The sequence below is a fragment of the Empidonax traillii genome, unplaced genomic scaffold (assembly GCF_003031625.1).
Source record: "Empidonax traillii isolate 1590-97213 ecotype Southwest subspecies unplaced genomic scaffold, ASM303162v1 scaffold39:size2480183, whole genome shotgun sequence".
Taxonomy (NCBI): Eukaryota; Metazoa; Chordata; class Aves; order Passeriformes; family Tyrannidae; genus Empidonax; species Empidonax traillii.
Genome location: NW_020955232.1, coordinates 1,050,921 through 1,067,695, shown reverse-complemented (window position 1 = coordinate 1,067,695; position 16,775 = coordinate 1,050,921).

The window sequence follows — 16,775 nt, the reverse complement described above, 5'->3', positions numbered from 1 at the left end:
ATCTCTAGGCCTCTTTATTGCTTGTAAAACTTTATTGGAGGTAGAAAGAGCAGGGATAGATAATGTTTTCACTGTGAAATCATAGAGCGTTATCTTGGTGTCAAAACAAAAATGAGTTCACTTCTCCAAAGATTAACACTTGGTATCAGCTGGAGCAGTATCTAGCACCTCAAGGAGATATTACTAGTTTCATTTTTTCGTTAAAGAATTCCCTTTTAAATAGTGTCTTCTGGAATTTACAGACCACCTATGTCTGGAATGCTTGCACAGAAGCTATAAATAAAATTATTTGCTAAAAATGTTTCCTAGTACAAACAGACAGGGTTTACCAATGTAAACATACTATATGTATTCAAGCATATTTTAAATTGGTTACTGTGGTTCTTTTACCATTTGCTTGAGAGATAACATGACATGAGTACATTATGTATTTCTAGCATTTTATTAGTGTGGAGTGCCAGTTAAAGACTGTGACATTAATGAAATGAAGAGTTTTAATCCTCTTTTCACTTATCTATCCACACACTCAACAAAGTACCTTACCTTCATTAACATATTTCAGCCAGGCAGCAGTACCTTGAGATGGAGAAGTTATTTCATTGATGGGGAAAACCCAAACTGGGCAGACAAGAACCATGCTGGGTACATGTTGCTCAGCTGGGAGCTGACATGAAGTTCTTACAGCCCTAGCCCTGTGTGCCTTACAGAACACATTATGTCTACTGTAGATTTGGAAGAACTGATCACATCAGAGTTACAGATTGCTCTTATCCAAAAAGAGGCAAAAATGTTTTATCAGAGGAGTCCACATTTAATTAGATATGGCCCACATGGTTTTTCAAAGTATGGAGCTGAAAATGGAGAGCTAAGGAAAAGCAAAGGGATTTTTTTTTCCACAAAAGAATGATTTTCCCTATGATTTCCTTAATTTACTGAAACCAGTAACATTAATTTCCATGGCATTGTGAGGAACTTTTCTTTCTTTTTAAATGGGAAAAATGTATAATGATTAGATGAGTTCCTTCTCTAACCTTGTGAAGCTGAAGTTATTGGAGAGATAGCAGTACGTGTACAGGGTCATGTGTTTTCCTTTTTCAGTATTTTTCCTCTTTATTTTGCCTTGTTTAAGCCTGTATCTCCAACCCTGAAAGAGCTTCAAGAAGCAACACTGGTTTTACTGAGGGAAAGCTTTGCTGACTAAAGACAGGATTTTGCATAGCCATGAGCAACTAGAAAATAAAAGTCTTAAAAAAATAAACAGTACATTGTGGTAACATTCAGACTTTGCACAGATTCCTCAAGGTGTGGGATCATCTCCTGCTCACTGCCCATTCCCATCCCATACTCCCACATTTTTGGTTCAGCCACCACACAAAACATCTGCTGAAGGGACTCGGTGAGATGCTGTCCCTGGAGTGCATTACTTCCCTAAATGGGAAAACTTTCAGCCAGTAGTTTTTGTCTTTCCCTCCCTCATTAAGAATTGATCTTTAAAAAGAAATACCCTTAAATTTATTGGCATTGCACATACAATGAAAGAGCCAAAGATTTATGTCTAGTTAAAGCAGTGGGTACTGCAGGCAGTACAGCTTTGCTAGTTTTCATTAGCTGAGGAGTTGGCTTGATGCAATCACATCATACATGCCAATAACACTGAAAGGTAACCAGCTGTTTTATTCCAAACACTATGTGTTTTCTTTTTTTTTTCTTTTACTTTTTATTTTTCCTGGAGGAATTTTGCAATATATGATTTGTAAAAATTACTTTTATATGTAATTAGTACAGCAATAAATATTTTCTGAACTGTAACTCTTCTTCTAATTTTGGTTTTCTTAGGCAAGTCTAGCCAAGTCATAGCAAAGAATACAGCATAAGAAGAAAGTTATTGCAACAAAGCTGGAGTCAATGTCAATAAAATAATGCCAATAGAATTTGTAGGGGCAGAAATGCATAGAAATTTCCTCCTACATCTTAAAAAAAAACGTATTTGTAAGAAAGTTTAGGTTTCAAAACTTGTTTTCAGCATTTTATAGAGATCTTTTAAGGTAATACTGAAAACACTATAAGCTTAAGAAATCTGAGTCAGTTCCTTATATGAATAAAATTCATTCAGCATGCACAGCATGTCTTATTGCAAAGGAAAATGATCCTTAATCCATTACATGTTAGTTTTCATTTGGAGAGGGACAAAAGAAGCTGATGGCTAAGCACATATCTTGTAGTAACACACACACACAGCTCCACTGTACACGCTCCAAAGGGCAACAGTTCCCCTCATTTATACAGCGAGTCCACTGGTCTGGTGTGTGCAGGGACAAGAAAACAAACAAGAAGTGCAGTGTTTCAGAATTAACACAGATCCCACAGACCACAGTGGAACAGCAGCTGATAACTCCAGGAGCTCTGCCCGCTGGGACCATCTGAGGACCCACACCCAGCCCTGGGGAGCCAGGAGCTACGCAGGAGAAGAAAGCCTGGAGCTGGTCAGACCCAAAGGTCCATCTTGCCCACTCTTGTGTCCTGCAAGCCCACAGGTAGCCGGGGCAGAGCAGGGCTTTGTCCTTCCTCAGTGCCCCTCCATCAGGATTTGGCTCAGCTGCAGCTTTGGGAGAGCTGGGCTGCAGGCAGGGTGTGAACCTTGGTGTTTAACAGCCACTGGTGGATAGATCCCCTGTTAGCTTACTGGACTATTTTCAGGGTCTATGGTCTTTGCTTTGTGTGGCACTAGGGACTTGTTTCTGTATTTGATTATTGGCACAGAGAAACTATGGATATACCAAACTTATTGCTGATCCAAGGGAAACAACTCCTGAGCTGTAATTTGTCTCTTCATGATTTAAACAGGACAAAGGCAGCCCTGAAACAACCCAAAACTCTGCAAAGATTTCCCTGGACAGCATTTTCAAGACACTTCTCTCTGTGAACATCCAATGACTTATGTTTGAAGAGATTAAAAAGTGTTTTAAGAGATAATCTCTGATGTTGCTTTGGGTGAGCTCTAGGGTAGAGTGGTCACATTGCTGAGCTTTGTGTTCTAAAGTCAGGAGGCACATCTGAAGCTGGAGGTCAAAGGCAGTTCTGTGAATCCAAAGCAGGAGTCTGTGCATCAGCTAGGACCCATCTGTAGCTTGAAAAATCACATCTCTGAAGGGATCTATGCCATTTCTGATGTCCAACCTCCATTTGATCTCTGGCCAAGAAAATGGCTTCTATTCTGTGAGTTAAATTTGGGGGGAAAAAAAAAAGTAAAAAAATTGACTAATTTTGAATGATAGGCAAAGATAGACAGAGAGAAAATACAAAAAGTTTGTTCTCCAGAGTGTTAGAAGTCTTTGGGTATACAGAGAGCTTCTTTTTTCCTTCTGAGCCATTACAATCCATTAAGTCAAGACCTCAGGATCTAAAAGCTGTAAGTAATTAGGCATTGACTGAAACAAACCATTTTGCTGCCGTGTCTATTGTGTCAGCAATGTTCACATTAATGCAGAAGGACCCACCAGAAAAGCTGATATGGTCAATAAGTCATGAACTAAAATACTTTCTTTTTCAATAATTGCTCCTTTATGTTAGGAATTTGCATTTTAATAACTCTCTAATTATTTATTTACTCGGTATGGTCCATGGTATGCAATTTAAGGTGTTTTAACTGCACGTTTAATTGACTGTGCATAATAGCTATTGGTGAAATATGTGTAATTAGGAGGACTATAAAATGTGTATTATATGTAAGTAATAGTTACTGTTCTATTTCAGGGCTCTTTTTAGGGAAGATTGCAAAAGTAATTAAAATCTTAATCTAGTCTTATCACAAGAGCTTCTGTATTTTGAAATGCCTTCATTTGCAAAACAGAGGGAAAACAAGACCTTCAAGAGGTAATTCATTTTGATCTCTGTTTATGTCATTGTGCCTGTTTTCCAAGAGACATTCAAATGGGCAAAACTTGGCTCCCTGGTCTGCAGTTCTGTCCTCCACCAACTGTCCTTGTTCTTGTTGCCTTTTAATACTACCTGAAATGCACTTACTTGTGGTTGAACTGATGATAATTGTGAGCTCCTTGGCATCAAATATAGTCTACCTTAGTGCTGCTTTACTGTCTGGAAATTCCAGTTCCTGGCGTCAAGGGGCTCCAATCACTTCCACAATTTCTAGAAATAGCTGTGACCTGCTTTTTTGCACCATTTCAATCCTTTCAGGCCAACCTAAGCTCCTAGAAACAGAACGCTATTGAAGCAGGAGCTTTTTTAGTGCTTACTGCTTGGTAACTTCGCTTTTCCTATTTAATTACAGGTTTCATGTTTAGAGTACGAAGAAGGACATCTTGTAAAGGCACCTTTTCATGTGTGGACAGACCATAAGAATGTAGGTAGGGGCTTCTTTTCCACAGTGGGCGCCCCTGTGGCACTCAGAAATGCCTCACTGCTCTGTTATCAAGTGGAACTGTTTAAAAAAAGAAAGAAAAAAGAACCTGAAGTACAATCAACTCCTACTTGGTTACCTCAAACCAGACACTATTTGGTCGTGTGGGACCAAATGTCAAGCTAGACAAAGAAGGCAAGTATGCAATGAGTTAGGCTATTGTGGAGAAAGAGAAGGGATAAAACCAGTGTGGACAATAGTGACATTTCTGTTGGTCCAGTGGGTGCAATACACCCACTTGCTTATTCTGAAAAACTTGTGGGGTGTAAGCTCTTGTAGTTAGCACAGCTATTATTAAAATCCACAGCAGCATATATGAGCCATTAGTGTTATTGTTAATAACTGTAATTTTGTGAGTCAATCTAGGTGAAAATAGTTTAATTAAAACTTGCCCTAATTAATGTGATTATTGCACCAAATACAGAGGATAACACATTCATGCTCCTCTGAAGAATACTCCTTTTCCCCCTCTTCCCTTCTATTGAAAGATTTAGCTTTTACTGACTCAGTAAATTACTGATTCATTATTTTATGCTTGGGAGATGAGAAGGTTATTTTCAATAGAATTAAATCTACAACCTGCTGATGTAAGAGACTCCTCGTGAGATTCCTCGTACTGTAAATCAATCAATTTCTCCCAGTTCAGGGCTTTGGAAGCACCAGCTAAACTTGCTTTTATACAATGAGGGCACAAGAATTGTTTATTTTTCTTCCAGTTAGAGTAGATGGTGCATGTCATAAGTTGGCGGAAGTTGATAGGAGTTGGGGAGGAGGTATACAGGATAGGGAAGCAAATAAAAACCCTTCCTATGTACAGGACCATGGACCACTTGGCAATAAGATCCCACAGGCAGGCAGATAGGGTGATTCATACTCCAACCATGGTGACTCTTTTAAAAGTTACTTTTTAATTTATTTCATGGTATCAACATGTTCTTATTTAGCTTTGCACTATAAAGGTATTCATCGTCCTAATCCCATTAGGTGGATAATATCCCTGCCAGAGTTCCTGGGGAGAGCTAATCACCACTCCTATTGTTCCACTCTTTTTGATTACTTAGGAGACAAGAGCAAATAGAGTCAGTCACTGAAATTTAAGACCTAATTAGATCCTCACACCTTGGGTCCAAAGCAACTTGGAAGTATTAAACTACTAAGGTACTTAATCTGATGACTCGTGAGAGTCGTGCTCTTCCTTTGCAATGGGGGTTTTACCTACAACACAAATACAATGTGAGCAAGGGATCTGCTTATGACAGACTTAATCAGGTAAGAAAACAAGTAAAGCATGTAGGTGGGATCTGTCTAGTCCGGCTTTCCTCTCATCTGCAAAAGAAGTTTTGCTTCTGTCTCTGTGAAAACCTTTCAGAAGAGGACTCAGTAACTGAGAGAGAAAAAGGAATGCACTTGGGAAAGGACAAATTTGGGAATCTCTCTGTTCCCACAGACCTGTTTACTGAACAGCATCCAGCCAAGATGAGCTTGGAGTACCAGTGAAAGTGTGATGGTTCATTTCCCAGGTGCCTACAGTCATCTCTGCCAATACAGGGAAATAATACATCTTTCACTGCTTTCATGTATGTGACCACAGGGTGATGTGCTCAAAGGTCAGTTGTTTTGAAGTGCACACATATTTAGTGTAGTTTTCCTTTTAGCAAAGGTACCTATCTATTTCATACCAGAACCAACTGTGTTTTCTTGAGCTCTCTTTAAAACGTTGTGCTGACATGGGATTAGATGAGCCTTCGATTTTCATTTAACACAATTTATATTCCATTGTAGCTTTTATAATCTGGTGGCAAAATCAAGCAAGACTGGTCCTACATACAGATTTAAACCAGAAAGACAAAGTGGTCTGCAGGTTGCAAAATAAAACCTTAATACACATGAAATCCTGTTCAGGTCAAGCAATAACTGAAGAGGAATTTATTTCAGCAAAATATTTGCAAGCACTGGAAGAACTGATAGAAGTGTCACCTAAGTGTGCTGGAAAATCAGCATCATATTATGGAAGAAAAGCTGTTTTATCCACAAAGTGGACTTTGGAAATACAAAAAGTCTACTTGTTTCTTTCCCCCCCCAGCCATTTCTGTGAGTCTATTAAGTTCATCAAAAAAACACTTAATCAGTTAAATGTTAATGCCCTGTTACTCATTAGGAAATAAAAAAATGTATGAAAGGAGTTTTAAAAATTACAAATACATTCCAGCTTTCCAGAATTTCAGTTTCCCACTAAGGTCATAGCAGATATTTAGCCCTCCTAAATTAATATTTGTAAAGATGCCTAAAAGTGCAGGGCTAAGGAAAAAAAAAACAGGTCAAGTGCTGATGGAGAATTTGGGGCAGCTGCTTCACAAACCACTTTGATATAGGGTTCTTTTAGAGGGAGGATTGCAGGAGGGAGTGGGTTGCTTCAGCCCTAGTCTGTCTTTGAAAAGTTCTGACTGAGCTGTATGAGAGGTGCAGCTTTGTTGTCTTCAGGACAAGAGATAAAAATAAAATTTTAATTACCACCTCAATAAAGCCCAAATACTGCCCTTCTCCTTGGAGTCTCATGTCTGATACACCTTGAAGGAGGAATCTCTTTGAAGGTCCATCAGTGAAGAAAGCTCTGGTACTTCTTATCATGGCTGGACTCCATTCTCAAGGCAAGGGAAATTCCAGTGAAACTTCAAGATCCATCAAGGTGGTTTAGCTCTTATTCATCACCCTCCTGGCATCCAGGCTTGAAATTCTTAATGTGATTAGTGCTGGGGAAACGATTTTCATCCTCTTCAGCTTTACTCGCAGCCTCTGGTAAAGTGCAAGACTTGATGATCGAGAAGAGAGGGTTCATTAAAAGCTCCCCTCTTTATATTAGAGGTGAAGTGGCAGAGCTCTGTCCTCAGCATGAGATTTCATGGCACCTGAGTGTCCGTTTGCTCCATGGTAAATGGAGTCAGAACAATTACAAACATCCACAAAAAACAAACAAAAAAACCCCAAACAAACAAAAAAACCCACACCAAAACCCAACACTGAAAAGAGAGCACACAAAACTTGAAATACGGTGTCAGAAGTAATGTCTCACGTGTAGTCAGCCAGGAGGAATTGCCTGTGAATGTTCTGACACTGAAGTTCTAATTCCATTTTTCGCTGACATCTGGTATGTTACTAAGCGACTCAGTATAGATCTGTTAAATGCATAACCTCCCTGCACGGAGGATACATTCTTTTACTGGATTTCTCCCTTTAACCTGTACTTCCCTTTGATACTTGCGTGCCCCACAGTTGCCAACCATGATTTTGCAGACTTGATTGGAGCATTTCAGTGAGACAGATCACCTCATTTGCTCCTTGCCATCCTCACGAGTTTATGGTCAGAACCTTCTTTGCTTTCAGTCTGAAAGTTCCCTTTGCTTTCCAGCAAATCCTTGAACTTGTGTCATAAGATGCAGTGAGATATTTCACTCCAGCAGGACGAGCTTCTGACAAAAGGTAAGGATTAAGGTCAGTCAGCCATGGCAGGTGACCCTAGTGGTAGAAAAAGAGATTAAGCAGATGACAGGACTAAACTGCATTTCATTCCCACTGGAGTATGATGGAGGAGGGGGTAGCATTCAGACAAAGTACAAGGTAACTGGCATGAGGAAAATTGTAGGGAATAACTGATATAAAATCAGTTTATGGTGTTTTACTTACAAAATACTGTAGAAGATGCTAGAGGTGTCACTTTGACTTGGATTATAGGAGGTCACAAGGGTTTGCAGAGAGCTGGGTTCAGGAATGTTGCTGTAGCCTCTCAGAACACTGTGTATGGCAGAGCACAGCCTTACCTAAATCTGAGGCTTCGGTTTGGACTGGGTTGAAAGTAAATGCCAGATGTATGATATTGATTTAGGATTAGCTTTGCCACAAAGATAAAAGCTCTTTGCAGCCAGCATGGGTCAACTGCCACCAACTCCAGTATCCTCCAGCTAAAACCTTCCATTCCATGGGAAAATTTAAGTACAAGACCCTGGATGACATAATAACTGAATTAACATAGTAAGTATTGGAATACTTGTAGCCTCCTTAGCTTTTATCTATTTTTCTTGCAGAAGTCTTGCAACAAAGGAAGACTTTGGATTTTACAATATTTGTAGTTCCCAAAGTCTTTTGGCCATGGCATTTACCATCATGGCAAGTGAGAAAGAAAAGCTGTAGATCTCAGTATTAACTGAAAGTGCGCCAGTGGTAGCTGGTGTCAAAGCAACAGAGGAGCAGAAGCTGTGTGAGTGGCGGCTCAGAACTTGGTTTTTCCTGAGTCAGAGAGGGCAGGATGTGAACACTCAGCCCTTGTCTCGTCCTTTTCCTCACAGGAGGTAAAGCTGATCTAAATATCACATGTTCATTGTGAAGAGGGAGAAGGTTATAACTACACAGTCAGTCAGCTGTAACAGTGACCCAAGGAGCAGAGCTGGCCCTGAATAATGCAGCGTTTAGTACCTATCTTAATACAAATTCTGCTGATTTGGCTGGAGAACAAAGAAAATCAAGATAATTAACATAAAATACAGGGAAAATAAAAGAAAGAAACTGCCTTTTACAGCCCCATACTCCTACTCCTTTCAGTTCCTACTACAACCAATACTCAGAGTGTTTATACAAGTTATCTGCACAAATATTAAATTAATCAAACCCTCGTCCACCCCAGTGTTAAATATATACCTGTTAACAACAAAGGTCTGAATGTATCTGTAAGTGATGGAGGGAGGGAACTGTGCAATTTACTATAACTGTGGAGTGACTGGAAACAGCTTGCTCAGTGCCTTTGAGTGCTTTCCCACCAGCATGGCACATTTCCTTTATAAGAAATCTTGTATTATCCTGTGCCTGCAGGACCTTCTTCTTTTTATCACAGTCCAGGGTTTTAATACTTTCATTTACAAACCTCCAAAAAACTTGGTATAAGGCTGTGGAAGTGAAAGAGATCCTTTTTTTACCCACTCCCCTAGGGTTTAAATATCTTCATCTCCTTGACACTTGTTTTAGTAGAATATTTGATTTTTTGTTGCTTTCATGTGTGTTGCAGGCTCGGCTAATGTGGGAATCTCTGCTTCCCCAGTCAAGGGAGACCCACCTTCTGGGACTTTGTCTTAACTAGAAATGATTGTCAGGGTTATTCAGAAACCTTTATGTAAATAGCACTCCTGACACATATCTGCATAATTAGAGTCCCTCATGAATATGATATCCCATGGCTTAGGATAAAGTATTAATTGATCTCTGAAATAATCTGAAATCCCACTGGAAGGTAGTTTATGTCCAATGAGTTTCTCCCTGTTTTTTACTCCTTGTATTATATTCAGATAAATTCAACACAATCCTATTAATCAATTCTTCCTCCTAATGAGGTGGTTCCCTCCAAATCCACAGCAGTAGCAGTAAGAAGTACCCAGATAGCTTTGACTTGTACCCTCTTCTGCAGGGCATATGTAATTTGCTCATTTAATAATGATTTTAAAATGTTTAAAATCTAAACAAAACAACAAGTTCCCACTCTTGTATTCAGGTGTGAGTTATCCATCTTTCATGATGAGACAGGCATAATAATTATATAAGCCCCTGGGCTGATATACATGAGCATTAAAGTGAATTATGACATGATCAGACTGCTAAGGAAAGCCACAGTTATTTTGCAGAAATGGGGCCAAATTCTACTCCCCTGTTACCGGTCGTGATGCTACAGAAGTCAGAAGTTGCCTTGTTGCAAAATTTGCTCCATGCAGCCTAATGTTAACTTGAGATTTTAGTGCTGTCACACTTGTACACTCCACTTCCAAGCCAATAGCGCTGAAACAAGGTGACAATTTTCCAGTTTTACCTTTCAGCTGCACCTCTAATGCTCTGTGAGACAATGGGAATAGAACAAGAGATGACTCAAATACGCAGATTTAAAATACGTGTGGTTTCTGAATGCAAAGTATAAAGGGGGAAAGCAAGAGAATTCTATGGCGACAATAGTTTGACCAAAGATCAGAGGAGTCAATGGGAGTCTTTCCATTTTTCATTCAATGAGATTTAGATCAGATCCCTTTGGGGAGACATAATGAAGTTTATTTCCATTATAAATATACAGTTGATATGTCAAATTTTACTACCATCATGAGAAAAAGATTACACACAGAGTCACAGCCCAGCTGAAATTCACATGAAAGAAAATTGCATTAAGTTACTGTTGCCAAGTTCTAAAGGGAATGACATTTGACAAGAAAAACATTCATACTTCTTAGATACAATCACTAAATTTTATTCTTTCTCTGGTGATACGTCTACTGCCCTCATTAATGAACAATCTGTCTCTCTTAAAGATTGATCCTTACTGACCTTTCTCCATATCTCCCTCCTGATCTTGGCATATGACTTAACAGGAGGAAAAGAAATTATATATTTTTACATCAAAATAGCCAGATGCAAGTGGAGATTGGATAGCTGTACTAGATGCAACCAATTCATTTTGAAGTAAAATTTTTTGGTTGTCTCTTATATATAAATTAGCTTCTTTGTTTTCCCTCTAGTGAAGACAAAGCATTAGTGGAAAGGTAATATCTTTCTTACAATCATAAACTAGACTGTTTGATTTATGGCTTTCTTTCTCTGGGTGTTATATTTGTATAAACCATATCCTACTTCGGGATCGACCACAACTTCTGTGAAGAACTCTGTACTTAAGGAATGAACAAAACCAACCAACATGTTATTAATTACACAGAAAACTCATGTGGAAAATAGTTTGACAATATTTACATCAGAATCTATTCTTTCCCTTTTGAAAAATGAAGTGATTGACACACTTTCATCAGGCACTCAAAATTCAGAACTTTCAACCATTTCTACTCATTATAAACATAATTTGGTTCTGGTGGGTGGAATCTCATTAGTCTGTGAGCTGGCTGATGTGTTTTGATAATTGAAAAACAAAGTCCAAATCTCGGCAATGTGAAGACACGTTTGTTTATTTTCCCAAATGACCCTAGTGAAATTCTCTTCCCAAAATTAAAAACACTCTAATATATACTAAGTTTCACATGCCCCTAACTTTGAGAAATTCCATTCATTTTTATTCAAAATCACTAAGCTCTCCTTGTATTTCATATTCTCCCATTACTGTATTCACTGACACATTGTAAAGAGAACAGAACAGAATGAAATCTGGAAAAAAAATACATCTAAGGGATGAAGGAGTGTTTTTTATCTGTCTGTCTCCTGAAGTCTTCAGATGGTGACTAGATGCCTACAGATAAGAAATTTTTTAATCAAGGAATTAGAGAACTCTGTAGTTAAATGACATTGAGTGAGTCATAGAGTAGATCAGAACATCTAACAAAATCTTCAGTCATTAGAATCTACATCTCTCTGAATGCAGATAATAATTTTCCAAGAGTCAAAGATCAGATCTCCCTAAATCAGTTATTTCAGTGGAAAGAGGAGCTTCAGGGGACCTGCATGTCATTTTTAAAAGTCCTGAATGTTATAGCTGACCTAGGGCAATGTGACAGAAGACACTGCCTGAAATTCTGTCTCCCCTGAGCCCAAGAGGCAGTTTGAATTCAGTGTGGCCCTGTTACCACCCAATGTGGCAGTGGGAAAACTGCCAGTTTAAAACAAGAGTAAGCAACATATTTAACCCCAGCAATCAAAATAGAAATGATATTCCAGTCTCCAGTCCTCCATCTCCCTTCAAATCCTTCCCCCCCAAGTTAAAGATACGGACCACATGGAGAGTGCCATCAGATTTACAGGTCTGTCATGGTAAGATGTGTTTGAGGCAAGACTCAGCAGAAGACATGTGAAGCAGAAAGGTCTTTTTTTTTTTTTTCCCCTAATATGTAAAATGGATAACTAAATGTAGGAAATGAGGCCTACAGCCATGATATACTAGGGCTGTGAGAAATTGCATAGATTGGAAAAAATGGAGTTCTTCAGTGGGTTCATAACATCACAGACTGGTTGAGGTTGGAAGGGACCACTGCAGGTCATCATATCCAACCCACCTCTCAAGCTGGGTCAGCTAAAGCAGGTTGCCCAGGACTGTGGTTCCATTTCACAGAGACATCCAAGGACATACTCCACTCTTCACCATCAGAATTCAATGATGATGCCATCAGACCTTTCCTGTAGGTGCAGACTCTTCCCCAGCTCTCTCAGTGCTGCTGTTTCTCATTCTCTCACAGATCTTCCAGGAGGAATTGCTTGACATGCTGGTAGCTCATAAACCCACAGTTGTTATGAGAGCCAGGGCAGAGCATAATTCTAGTTACAGGAAACAGGAGGAAGAAGGGGGGAGTTTTGGAGTGTTTTATTGTAATTTAAGTAGGCTTCCAAGGTATGAGGAGCTGCAATCATGTCAGAGGTTAAAAGGAGTTTTTATACAATTGCAAATCCATATTTCTCTGTCCTTATGCACAAGCTGGGAGAAAGGCAGCCAGGGGTAAGTGGCAGAACCAGGAGGAGGCAGAGAGCTGTTAGCCTGCTCTGGTTTGTCTCTCCCGCTTATCAGATTGTAACTTCACAGTAGCGACTTCCACAGCAAACTCCCTGTAGCCCTTCCAGATTAACTTTCAAACCTGACTCCCTAGGCATGGGAAATTTCAGACACAGGAGAGCAGCTAATGAGCTAGAGGAGCAGTTCTTTTTGGCTGCAACAAATAACATGGATCCCTCCATCACAGAGCTTGGTTTCCTTTGCATACAAGCCCAACAGGTTTCCTGATGAGGTAGACCAGGGTAATTTGTCCTGTGTTATTAGGAAAAATTCTGGCAAACATTAGGACTGTGCTGAGAATATAAGATGGGGACCTGTTTGTGTTTTTTCTAATTGGCCAGCATTTCTTCTGCTCAATACATATTTTAAAGTGCTAAAAAAAAAAAAATCAATCCCCACTCACTTATTTCATGCTAGTAAACATCTCAAAGAATGTCACTGAATGAACTGAAGTAATTTGGGACACAACTTGGCATAACAGAACAATTGCTCCACTGAGATTGTTACAATTTTACATCCACTTACCAACTACAACAGAAATCTGTCCACTGGTAAGATCTGAATTATTATTTTAATCTGCTTTTTTTCTTGACAACCAGCTTTTCTGTCACTTTAGATGATGTTTCCTGTTTTAATCCATCCGGGCTACAATTGTGTGTTCTTTTCCTTACAGTTCCCAGGGCAGATGGAAGAAAATGGGCATCAGTTTAGATTGTCTCTGCCAGGAAATATATAATAATGCCGTCATTCTTCAGACAACTCTTGCAGCAGCAGGCTCAGACAGCTACAAGGTAGAACACATGCATGGATTTGTCATCCTGTCTTACTCTTAAACAACATTGGCTTCTTTGTCAATTGTGAGGAAACAGGGGGGGAAAACCCCTTGGAGATGAGCCACACGTTTATTTGTTCCTGAGCTCTGATAGCAACGTTGGCTGCAGCACAATCCTTTTTTTAGAAAGGAGAGGTGAGCATCTGTGCAACTTGTTCAGGAAAGGCAACAGATAACGTTTGACAACTGCATTTTCTTGACACACCTTGGCTTGCGACACCCGAGGACAGGATGTGCGTGACCGCACAAATCCGATGGTCACGACGGACCGCGGGTGCTGTTGCTTATTCCCTCCAGTCCCACTTGTGGTGGGAAAAAGCCATCAGGTAGTGGAGGGATCTGTGGGCAGAGGTGCCTTACCCCACTCCTGACATGGAGCGAAGCAAATTGTTGCTTCCCATTAGTCCCCTTTTTCAGCGCTGCAGATTTTTCAGTATTTCTGCTTTCCCCAACTATTTGGGAGATATCATGAAATTATTTGTTTCTAACTGTAAAGAGAGATGCCTTTCACTGGAAGGTTCTCTGTTTCTCAGGTCCTACGTGAGAAACAAAGTCTGACGCTAAAAGATACCACTTAGGTGGTTGCATTGCCCATCCTTACCAGTGACCACCAGAGTGGGCCATCCACAAGCAATCCTGATGCAGGAGCACACAAAGATCACCTGAGGAACTTGACTGACACAGAAACACACACACAGCCTATGCAAGCACTTCATGAGGGGGATGGTAATATTTTTTAATGCCTCCCAGCAAGCACTTGTTGAAAGGTTTGGTAAATGAATATGAACTCTAAAATGTACAGACACATCTGTGTCAACCCCTAATGAGAAAGTGCCTCTGAAGCTCTCCAATAAAACACCTGCAAACTGTGTGACTTGTATTGCCTTTAGATAATCACATGCTCCCTTGGAATAGTGACCTTGCTGTTTAAATTGATGTAGCTGCAGCTCATGGAGTAGGAAAATGAGTACTAGTAATATTGGTGCTGCAAGTCCTGATGGCAAAACACATTTCCCTTAAAAATTGAGTGTCACAAGTGGTGGATGACATCTAGTTGAGTGACACACTTCCATAGACATTAGCACATACTTTGCCCAAAATAGAGCAACTTAATTTTTAAGAAAATCTCTGCAACAGAAGGGAAGGAAATACCTTCCTTCCTCTTTGGTGCATTAGGAAGGCTTGAGATTTCCCTATTTGCCTAATTCTTTCTTGGAATTCAGCTCCTGCTAAAATCACAGGCAGCACTGAATGTCCATGTCCAGACCTCCTGCCTCAAGAGAGGCTTCTGTGCAGCACCTCATTGCATCCAAAAACGAAAGATGACTGACAGACCAAACATATTTAATAGCACACTAGCTCAGAGAACATTTGATGAAGCAGGCCAGCTCTTTTGCTGTTGCTTTTTCACCACAGATGTCCCCAGCAAGAGTGCCCAGAGCTACTAGAGAACCCTGTAAAGCAGCTGAGGCCAATTGCCAATATTTAGGCATAATTCAGGTCATCTCACACTAAAAAGGAGCCCAGAATAAACTGCATCAACTGTTACCTCTCCTCCTTGCCCAGCCTCTTCTGGACCCCCACAGTATCATGTCACTGGAACAGGCTCTGCATCACCTCTCTGGGAGATGCTGTGTTGCTCCAGAGCTCCCTTCCATCAGCTTCACAGCTAGTCCCAGCCTCCATTTAATAGATTAAAGTAAATAATCATGATAGGGAGCTAATAGCTAACTAATTAAGGTTTAGAAAGACCAGCAAAACCATCAGAGAGCTAAGAAGATTTCCATAGCTTAGATTTGAAAAAAAAGTTGACACATGAACAATGTTTAGCTTCTAATCCTCCTCTATCCCATGTTCAGTCTCAGTGAGAGAAACATACCTCTGCATCTCTCTTCTCTTTTACATTGTGTAGTTTTCCTCATTAATCTTGTATTTTTCCTCGGGCAAGTCCAGTTCCCATTCAGCCTCAAGGCTGGGACCCTGGAAAATATCTTCTGAATTTCAACAAGTATTTGTCTCCCTCATCAGAGTTCTTATGTTTCCCTTAGGAAACATAACTCAATAAAGATCAAGAAGAATTTAACTCAAATATAAGTTTTATTTATAGAATTTCCCCTTTGTCTCCCTTCCCATGTCCACATCATTTTTCTCAGTATATTTTACTTTCACTGCCTGGACTATCCTCTCCGAAACAACTTTCCAACTCCGGAGCTCCACCAATGTTAAAGGAGTTATCCTCCATTCACAGGAAGTGTAAAGATCCCAGTTGTATTCCTCTTTATCATTTAACCTGTAAAAGCTGCAATTTACAGGTTCTGCAGTCTTTCAAACTTTCCTTAACAAGGAGTACTTATGCTTATCACAAAAATATAGCCTTAGGGTTTTACAAGAATAAAACTTTTGTCTTTTCTTCCAGGTGTCCATATGTCTGCAACAGGGAATCTGGCCAGCTCACAGAAACTTCCTCTCCTCCAAGAACTGCATACTGAGGCAAATTCCCAGCTTATTAAAAAATAGTTCTGTTATTTTGCCATCTTGTTTGTTTTATTCTGCAATTCCACCATATTCCCCCCCCCTCGCCCTTTATTTATTTATGTATTTACTTTTTATTTATTTATTTTCAATTTTGCCTCTGGTTTTTGGGGAAAAAAAAAAGGAAATAGAAAACGAAAAAGAAACTCCAGTACATCTTATATACATCTTTATTCTGGGCTTTGTGTCACTTCCAAACTTCTGTAGGAATCGATAGGAACATCCTAATATTCAGATGCTGTTTGCCCAGCGAAGAGCTGTTTGCATGAAGGAGTACACAGAAGCATCCAAAAAAAACCCTGAAGGCTTTAAAGTATGTTATAAAGCTTCTCTTCATCTTCTGACAGAAGTGCCTTAACTTCACTGTTGCTTAACTCCTTTCCAAAGTAAATTAAATCAAAGCTAGAACAGCTAAAACTTGAGTAACACTGCCCCAGAGTTTAATGTGGTCCAAATGCTCAATTTCAAAATTTAGGTTAGTTGTTTCA